We start from the raw sequence: 10,274 nt of genomic DNA, 5'->3' as shown, positions 1-10,274 counted from the left end.
GCATACTTGTGCGGACGTGAACTTTGCTGACAGGAAGAAAAAGGGTGGAAGAAGGGTCGTGAAGTGTTCCCGAGTTGTTCTGGGGACACGTGGCTGTGCTTGTTAATGTTTCTTTATACAGTGGCTATAAGAAAATAAAAAAGACTAAAATCTGCAGAACTCACTGCTGTTAGTAACCCACCTACACTGGTTTCATTAAACCAATATAAGGAGACGCATCTAAAACTATAAAAGTCATTAAGATTATTTATAAGATTAACATTTTGTCGTGAAGATACAGTACTACGCCTAACTCCTGTTTTATGCTTAATCAATGTTGTAATTTCAAGTTTTAAAGTAAGAGAAGTTGTGGTATGTAGTTGCAGTATTGCTTAGTGGCGGCACGGTGAAATGTATTTTGAATTTAAAATTCTGCGAAACCCCCGAGGTAAAAGGTTCAATCCTGCCCAAATTCTGAGAATCGATGAGACAGAAAGGACAGTTTTACACTGATAAATACAGGTGAACGGACACAAATTGATGTGTGAAAAAATACTTAATCTTGTTTCGTGTCATTGAAAATGTTGTCACATTGTGAAACAAAGTTGTATCAACACGAGCTTTTCTTTAATCTCCGGATACATTTGTGTTAAAATAAATCATGCGTACCGAATTGGATTTTAATTTCTAAATTAAACTTTAAATTCTAGCATTTATAAATACTAACATTAAGACAAAAAAAATAGACAAAACTACATACCACATATGTCATTACTTACAATTAGGATTTTTACGTTTTAATTAAAACGGTAATGTCATTGATGGCGTGACCCCTAATTTCAGGAATTACTGTGTACTTTTTATAATTACACCGCCTAGCAAATATAAATTATGCCAGAACCCTTTTACCCTTGCTAGGTTCTATTCATCCCCCAGAATCACCAGTGCACACACAGACCATCAACAGACTAGGTTTTAAGTGTCCTTTTTATTTTCTAGTGATTACATGCTTTAACACTCTGCCCAACACCCAGAGCAAATTATACAAAAACTAATTCAAAAACACACATTCCAGACCAGCACAAGCACCCCACTTACCAACCCCAAATGTCACAGAAAGGGTCCAGCAGCTTTATTCTTTGGAACTAGCTTCAGCTGGTAGCCTGGCGTTCCTACTTATGCCACAGAGAAGAAACAGTGAAGTTCCAGGCATCCATCTCTGACCCAGTGTCCTGAACAGTGTGTCCTTGGTGTTCCCCCTTCTATCCTGTTTGTCTCCAAGTCCAGTTTTGGGTAAAGGAGAGAGGAGGTCTGTGCTGGGGTCTTCCGTCACTGCTCCCAGTCACTGGTGTCCAAGCTGAGCCCTCCTGGGTCCGACTGTTGCTGTCTGTCCCTCAATCCTTCCATCTCCAAAAGTACTCCATTCTCTGTTGACTGGCTTTTAGACACACTCCGAACAAGGGCTCTTCACTCTTCACCCAAGGGGTGGAAACATCCCTGTGAGCCAACTGCCCAAGGTTTGTTCAGGAAATGGCTGTGCACCTATGGCCAGGTGTAATGATAGTTCAAGTAGGCAGCTGCGTCAGTATGCGTAGGCTGCAAAGAAACAGGTAAAGGTTTATTCCATGCTGAAAGGAAAAGAAAAGAGACGCAGCATTCCGGCTGTGGCGCCTTCTTCGGGTCTCACACCCACCGAAGGCTCCACAGCCGAAACGTTGTGTTTCTTTTCTGTTCCTTCACCATGGATTAAGCCTTTACCTGTTCCTTTGCAGGTAACGATGCATTCTGGTCCAGGTCCTCTGGGGCCAGCAGGCACTCACCCTGTGGTCTGTGTGATCTGTGCCTGTGGCTGGAAGGTTGCCGGTTCGTATTCTGCGGCCAGCAGAGGAATCATCCTCCACTGGGCCCCTGAGCAAGGCCCTTAACCCCAACTGCCCCAGGGGTGCTGTATAAATGGCTGACCCTGCGCTCTGACCCCAAGCTTCTCTCCCTGTCTGTGTGTTTTATGGAGAGCAAGTTGGAGTATGCAAGAAAGACAAATTCCTAATACAAGAAATTGTATATGGCCAATAAAGTGATTTTAGCTAATCTAATACTCCAGTATTGTGACAGGGACACTATACTGTAAAAAGGCACTGTTCTTCGGATGAGACATAAAACCGAGGTCCTGACTGTCTGTGGTCATTAAAAATCTTTTCTTTTCTTGAAAAGAGTAAGGGTGTTACCCCAGCATCCTGGCCAAATGTCCCATTAGCCTTTACAAATCACAACCTCCATCCTGGACTTCCTGAGGGGACGTCTGCAGGTGGTGAGGGTGGGTACTTAGCCCTCTCCTCTATTCCTTATTTACCCATGATTGTGTTGCCAGGCATAACTCAAACTCCATCATCAAGTTTGTGGATGATACAATGGTCATCGGCCTGATCACAGATGGTGATTAGTCTGCGTTACAGGGAGGAGGTTGAAACCCTGGCAGTATGGTGCCAGGATAACAACCTCTCTCAGACCATTAGTAAGACTAAGGAGATTGTGGACTATAGGAAACATCAGGGAGAAGGTCACATACCTATCTACATCAATGGGACTGCAGTGGAGAGGGTCAACAGTTTTAAGTTCTGGGAGTTAACACCACAGAGGACTTAACCTGGTCTCACCACACCACCATCATGGTCAAAAAAGCACGGCAGCGCCTATTCTTTCTCTGCAGGCTAAAGAAGTTTGGCATTCCATCATATATCCAGACCAACTTCTACAGGTGCACTATTGAGAGTATCCTGAATGGCTGCATCACTGGCTGGTATGGGAGCTGCTCCGCCCGGGATCGCAAAGTACTGCAGAAGGTGGTGAAGTCAGCGCAGCTCATTACCGACTGTGAGCTACCAAACATCCAGGATATCTACTCAGCTAGATGTCTTAAGAAGGCCAGGTCTATTCTCAAGGACCCCAGTCATCCAAGTCATAAACTGTTTTCTCTCCTACCATCCAGTAAACGGTATAATGTATTGCATACACCCCAGACATATAGCAGCCCTATTTATATTGAGTTATATTTTATTTAATACAATTTTTTGTGTTATTATTATGAAATATTTTGTAACTTTTAATTTGGGGATTTTTATTTTTATTTGCCCCCCAATGAGCTTGCAGAAAATATATTTAATTGTCAGCAATTACTGCTACACGCTGTATTGTTGTGCATTTGATAAATAAACTTTGATTGATTTATTGATTGATTGACTGGGTAGTAGCTTGTGACAGACTCCCATAACCCTTTGCAAAGCATCAAGAAATAGCCAAGCAATGAGCATGTGACGCCCTGGAGCAGCATAAACTGGATCATTGATAGGTCGGTCAAGGTAAAAGATACACACATAGCGGCCAAAAGAAAGAAAAGTACTTTTTAATTTGCAGTGCAAGGGAACTAAGCTACTGTAACACTCAGACAAGTGTTGAGTTTGACCTCTTTGAGCTTCTAGACGTCTTCAGTCCCTCTCTGTCAGTAACCAGATAGTGTATCTAAGCTACTGTACTTACCGGCTCTAAAACAAAGTCTCTGTTTTTAAAACTTTAAACACAAAGTTCACAGTCCCTTGAAAGTTCCTTCTTTACTTTCAATCAGTTCCCATTACATATTCAGACAGCAGATGATGACCAACCCAGAAAGCTTCAGCTTCCTCTTAAAATTTCATCTGACCTGTTGTCTTATATCAATTGGTGAGGTGACTAAGGACAGCAACTCATTCCTCACAGCCTGCTGAGGGATGTAGTGTAAACTTACTGCCCTCTCACAGAGCTGTAGTTCTCACCTGTTAATAATTAAAACAATAATAATTCCCAAAGTGTTCATCCACTTTATCCACTACAGCATTGCATCACCCACCTTGGCGACACAGGACAGCCACTCTCCCACATCTGTCCCGCTACACTGCAGATCACAGGAAGCAGTTGGAAACAGCTTCACCTTCTGAATTAAGGGGGACAGACAGCACAAGCCCAGCATGGAATTTAGCCATGGTACAGTGGCTCAAACTTCTACTCCATTAAGCAAACAGGTCTTCATGCAGTGCATGGGGAAGGCAGAGCTTGGCTATTGTCAGTGTTGACTGGAAAACACAGTTTCGTATCTGGTAACTAGAAGATTATTGCGCATTCAGTACTCTTTCGGGCGTCCTCAAAGCACCTCTCCTTTAACCATTTCACATTCTATTAATGTTTTTTTTCTCTCAACATTTTTTCAAATATTAGTGGGCCCAAGGACTTACTGGGCCACCCTCAGTAACTATTGGGGACAAGGGTTCCTTCTGCTTGAGCTTGTTCCTATTCTACTGGTACGTGATCATATTTACTGACCATTTTTACCGAATTATTTAACTATTCAAAGAAATGCTGAAGGCCAGCCTGTGGCATAAGGGTGGCCTTCAGCATTGATTTGAAAAGATGAATAATTCAGTGTCAATGTTTTAAAAAAATAAAAATATTTGTTTAATAATATTAATGTGGAATAATGAACTTGGCCTCATGAGTCACTTGTTGACATTTGCCTGCATGAACAGACATTTACCAAAGTCCAATAACATTTTCTGAGTAAGAATTCAAATAACCTTTACTTGACTCTGTGTATTGATTTTAAAATACACAAGTAGAAGTGATGTATTCATCAGATTCTTCACATGATATGTGAATGTGTTTTATGAATGTTTAAGGTATTTCTCATATATAGAGAGATTCTGAAAAGAATCCAATCTCTTTTTATGTATTTCTGCTAAATTTAAAAATGAATTAGAATTCCAAAAGGTACTGTCAACATAAATTATGTATTGCTACTGTAGGTTAAATTAATTTAATATACACTGTACCTACAATGGAAAAAGTATCAAATTTCTGTTCAAACTGGTGTGACTTATAAGTTCGTACATGTAAACTCCTTTTTCTGTCAAGGAAGAGCTGCCTTACTGTTTTACGCCTGACTTGTGAGATTAAACAGAGCTCATATCAAAATATATATGAGTGATTATGATCTATTAATTGGCATCCGTAATATTTGAATTGTGCCATAAAAAACGTTTAGCAAAGTATGTGTCTATCTTAGTAGATGTCAAACGCTGAACAGCAACTGATGGGTCCCAAAACTAAACACGAAGAGGATAAGGCGTTGAAATATCACCTTGAGGTTTCCCTCCGCCTAGGCTGGGTAAGACTGAAGCACGAGCTTTTTCAAAAGGAATGTTTTGTTACCTGCTATGAGATGCTTTTATGGTTTTCATTTGCTGGGTTGCAGTTTTGTTACCCAGACTGGGTATATCTTATGTGTAGATACCCGTGGGAGAATTTCCCACCAGCCTCACTTGTCTTTGGGTTTAACCACTTTTCTGAAATGTCAAGCCACACTACAGGATGTCTCCGTTTGCAGAATTCTGCTTACAAGGCCCACATTGATTTATGAGCTGTGATTTTTCGTGTGCAAAAAAAAAAGCCTTTGTCCACGGATTTGGCCAATCCATAGACAGCATACCTACCTAGTCTTCGGTTTTCAAAAACAATAAAAAACTACATATTCGTACATAAAATACAGTGAGTTTGTAATTTGGTATTTTTGCCCTTATATAGTTAAAGGAATGACCAAATGCTCTAGTGTGAAATACATAAATGAAAACAGAAGTAACACCTACTGTACACTGCAAAGGTGATGTTTTACTGAAAGTGGTGAAAAACATTTCATGCTTTCCTGTAATTGGCACTCTGCCTGATTTCAGATAATTTACAAGTGTGTGTTTGTTTGTTTATATGGGTTTCATTCAATCCATTATCAGTGCTCAGAGCAAAGGTATTCCTGCGTTTTAAAAAAGGAAATACAGTATGCAAGAAAAAATATTGCTTCCAGTCTTCATCTCAACTCCAACAGATTAACAACACCAAGAAACATAAAATTGAACAGTGTACATTAAATTGTTTTAAATCTTAAAATAGTTTTGGTTGAACAGTTTCCCCATGTAACATTCTCTTTCACTCTTGAGTACAAATGAAAGAGTTTATAAGCTGTGCAATCTCAAAATGAGTATGTGAGAAACTTCAGCAGTATAAAGGCACAGTATCGATAACAGCTTTTTTTCAATTTATCTCAATATTGTACGCACAAACCAACAAGGTCAGAGTTTACATTAAAAGGTGTTTAAGACTGAAAGACTGGTTTCTCTGCTATGCTACTGACAATAACATTTTTTTCCAGACAGGCACTCTCTTATTTGAACATAGTAATGAAAAGTTAATGTAAAAATACTACTATTATTATTATTATTATTATTATGTAATTTTAGTCCTCTGACATAAAGAAAATGTTCCAAAACTGTTCTTAAACCTTTCTCTGAGATGTTAATAAACCTGTTCTACTTTTTCTCATGAGGCCCAGGGACCACACGATATGGTTACCTCTAGACATTAAAGGTCATTAAAAATAATTTCTCTGTTCTAAATACTCAGTCTTTAAAGGGAAAAGTTTTTTCCAGACCTACAGTACTTTTCATCTTAAACAGCCCACCAGTGACCTTAATTTGTATAAATTTGTGTACATAGCCCTTCAACTACCATACACAATCTGCAAATATGCATACAAAAGCACAGATATTCCACTTCAAGACCTTCGAAAAGGCATCATACTTAACCAGCAATCTCTTGTATCACAGTTCTTGTAGAGTTTGTCCTGTTTACATCAGGATTCTCAATGCACAGTAAGTTTTAATGAACATATTACAACAGTCAGCATCGAAGTCCTCTCCAAGCCCACAGTTCAACGTCTTACTTTATGTATATGCCACCAGGTAAGACATTCTCGCTTACATTAACAGGCTGGACACCCTTTCATCCAGCAGGCCGTTTACAAGAATGAATGAATGAAGCCCCTTGCTCAAGAGTACAACACCATCACCCCTCCTGGAATTTATATCCACAAAATTCCAGACTGGAACTGTGTCCACTGCTCCGTTCTACCTTTCCCGAACATGATCACACTGATCTTTCTGTGTGTGTTCTGTCACGGGTTTTAAGTTCCCCTATGAACAGAAAAAATAATTCTGACGTTTTATCTTCATACTTCAAGATATCTTCAGATGGGCTTGCATGGGCTTCCTTTAAATCTTTTCATTTACAAAGTGCTGCTTTGCAGGCTTCATTCTGGCACTTTTCATCCTCTGCACCCCTTTTTTGGCCAGCATTCTTGCCTTTTCTACGCCCCCTCTCTTTCCCTCACACCTCTGTTCTGCTGCTCTCCTCCACACAAACCGAAGAAGACTCTGCAGCTCAGACTGCTAATTTCACTTTCTCTTCAGTTTCATTATTGTCACGTTTGTAGTCCCTCACCCTTAAGGGCGCTCCGGCTTGTCCACTTTTTAGTTGATTTTGTGCACCTGCTCCCTGTTCCAGCCCACCTTTAAAAGCCAGACACTCACTCTGTTCTGGGCTCTGCATTGGAACAGGGACGCCCAGAGGCTTGCCTATCACTGAGTTGCCCTACGTCCACGGCTCGGGTGGCATTCGCCTCCTAGGTGTCCTGAACCAGCTGAACCCAGGACCTGGAGCGCCTGGTTCCATTCCCTCTTTCTTCCCCCCGACACCTCGCCGGATCCCGCTCCAGTTTTTAACTTTGTCTTGTCTGTCTACAACCCCTCGCCAGATTCCGCTCCGGCTTTTAACTTTATTTTGTTCGTCTTGGATTTATCACCTGGCTCTGGACCTTAGCCTGCACTGGACTTTCCTTTGGACTCCCTTTTGGACTGTTCGCCTGGACTACGCCCCCCAGAGCACCTTTATCAAGCCCCCCCGGATCCTCATCTCCCCTGTGTGTGTTCACTCCTTTCCAGATTGTGTCATCTGCATAGGGTCCTGAAAGACACTTCGTAACAGAATGCAGAGCCAACAACAAGGACCCCGCGGACGGCAGTCCGGAAGTCCGGGACCCCACGTTTTTCCCCTGTGGATTTTTTGTTTTTTCTTTTAGAGCTTCGGAGCCGCCTTGGAAAGGAGGGAGGTACTGTCACGTTTGTAGTCCCTCCCCCTTAAGGGCGCTCCTGGTTGTTCACTTTTTAGTTGATTTTGTGCACCTGCTCCCTGTTCCAGCCCACCTTTAAAAGCCAGACGCTCACTCTGTTTTGGGCTCTGCATTGGAACACGGACGCCTGGAGGCTTGCCTATCACGACCGCCTGGTTTTGTTCCCCCTTTCTTACCCCCGACCCTTCGCCAGATCCCTCTCCAGTTTTTAACTTTGTCATGTCTGTCTAAAACCCCTTTGTCGGATCCCGCTCTGGCTTTTAACTTTGTTTTGTTCATCTTGGATTTATCACCCGGCTCTGGACCTTCGCCTGCACTGGACTTCCCTTTGGACTCCCTTTTCGACTGTTCTCCTGGACCACGCCCCCTGGAGCACCTTCATCACGCCCCCCCAGTTCCTCTACCAGCTCTGTTCCTCGTCTCCCCCTGTGTGTGTTCACTTCCTTCCGGATTGTGTCATCTGCATAGGGTCCTGAAAGACGCTTCGTAACCATTGTGGGATTAACCTCTGCTTGTTTCTTTTGCAGATTTCCTGATGCCTCAGCTGAGCTCGCTCACCTCTAGGTATCCATGCTTTTTTGCTTGGCCTTTCCTGAAGAAGCTCAAATGCAATTGCACGTTTTTGATCAATTTCAATGCTTGCATTCAGTGGGAATCGCTATTTAGGTAAATGTGTATTTTGCAGTTGATATCACCACCTGGATTAAAGCCAGGCTCTGTATAAAATGTTAAGATTCAGAGGGCAGCTTGAACAATTATGTAGTTATTACATGTGTGAGATGATTAGGTTTATTACGGCGTAATGGTTATCATTACTTGGAGACAAACAAAACCAGAGTTTGAATGACATTTCATCTATCACAGATTGTTAAAGCTCGTGCAAAAAGTAAGCTTTGTGGTTTCTTATCAACCTGTTTTGGGTGGAGGTGGTTGTAATTAAACAACTTGTTTCTGAATACATTGGAAATGTTTTTTTTCTTGGTAATGCCACAGGGTTCACCATTGGCATCACCATATATAGAAACTTTCAACAATCCTCTGTTTCCTGTTTCCTGCTTGACTGGTTAGCATTTGTGACCCCCACATTGCCTCCCTTTTAGAATCAGGTTCTAAAATCACCATTTCTATCTAATGCCAAAACAAAGCAGACTAGCAAAATGAGCAATGTTTGAAATTTAATGTTAGAGGGATGTGAGAAATTGCACAACTTTGTAGGTGCTGGAAAACGGGGAGCCACTTCCCATAGGAATCGGATGAAAACATTCCAGTGTTACCACGGCTGGTGTGCTGGTTGCTGACAGCATAAGAAATAAAGACCTGCAGGCAAAAATAAAGAAGTAGAGTACAGAACTTAATCACAGGGTGACGATAAAAGAGAAAATTGTGTGTAGGAATGAATACAATTTAAGGAGCAAAAAATAAAGAGAAGCAGAGTTGAATGGAGAGGTTCAGCCCAGTTATGATTGTGGTGGAACAACTTTCTGCAGCATTTTGAAAGATTTAAAGCTATAATTGGTGCTGTTGCTGTTACTGTACATTTGTTTTTTTTACAGGACAGGATTGTTAGCCTTGTGCCCAACCTCCAACATGGAGGACCTGGCTCCCAACAAGGGACACGAACCCACTACCCTGAGATTATGAGTCTCATGCTCTACCAGCAGAGATAGCCAGGCACCTAAGTATATATAATGGCAGAACATTATCAGAGATACAATTTTGATCACTTGCAAAACAGTAGCTTAAACCTTTGTATTTCTCAACATATGGTATACTGCCCTGGAGAAGACACTGCATGAAACAGAAAAGTGATGGTTTATAGCTAAATCTACAATAGATGAACCATTTATTAACACTGTACCTTCCTCAGCTAATCACATTTTCTAGTTCTACTCCTTGATAAGGAGTTCTTACAGTAAGTACATCACTTTCTGTGACAGGTCCACTCCAGTGCTGTGGTTGTTGATGCTGCTGTCTGAAGGTGATTATGGAGGTGCGAGACTCTCATCTGTCTGACTTGTTCTGGCATCGTTACAGACCTGTCACTGATACAGTATGTCATAACAGAAGTGTTATTCAACTCTTCATTGTGACATTCCATCTTGAACAACACCCAGAGCTCGATTACACTCATTTCTAGATAACTGTGGCATCACTGTGTATTGGACAGAGACTTCCTTGTGTGTGGTTGCTCAAAATGTCTTCTTCTATAATAAAACAGTTTCCATATGCATCCCAAAGAATGATGACTCCAAAC

This window comes from Atractosteus spatula, chromosome 4 (genome assembly GCF_055471065.1).
Source record: "Atractosteus spatula isolate fAtrSpa1 chromosome 4, fAtrSpa1.hap1, whole genome shotgun sequence".
Taxonomy (NCBI): domain Eukaryota; kingdom Metazoa; phylum Chordata; class Actinopteri; order Semionotiformes; family Lepisosteidae; genus Atractosteus; species Atractosteus spatula.
This window is presented reverse-complemented; position numbering follows the sequence as displayed.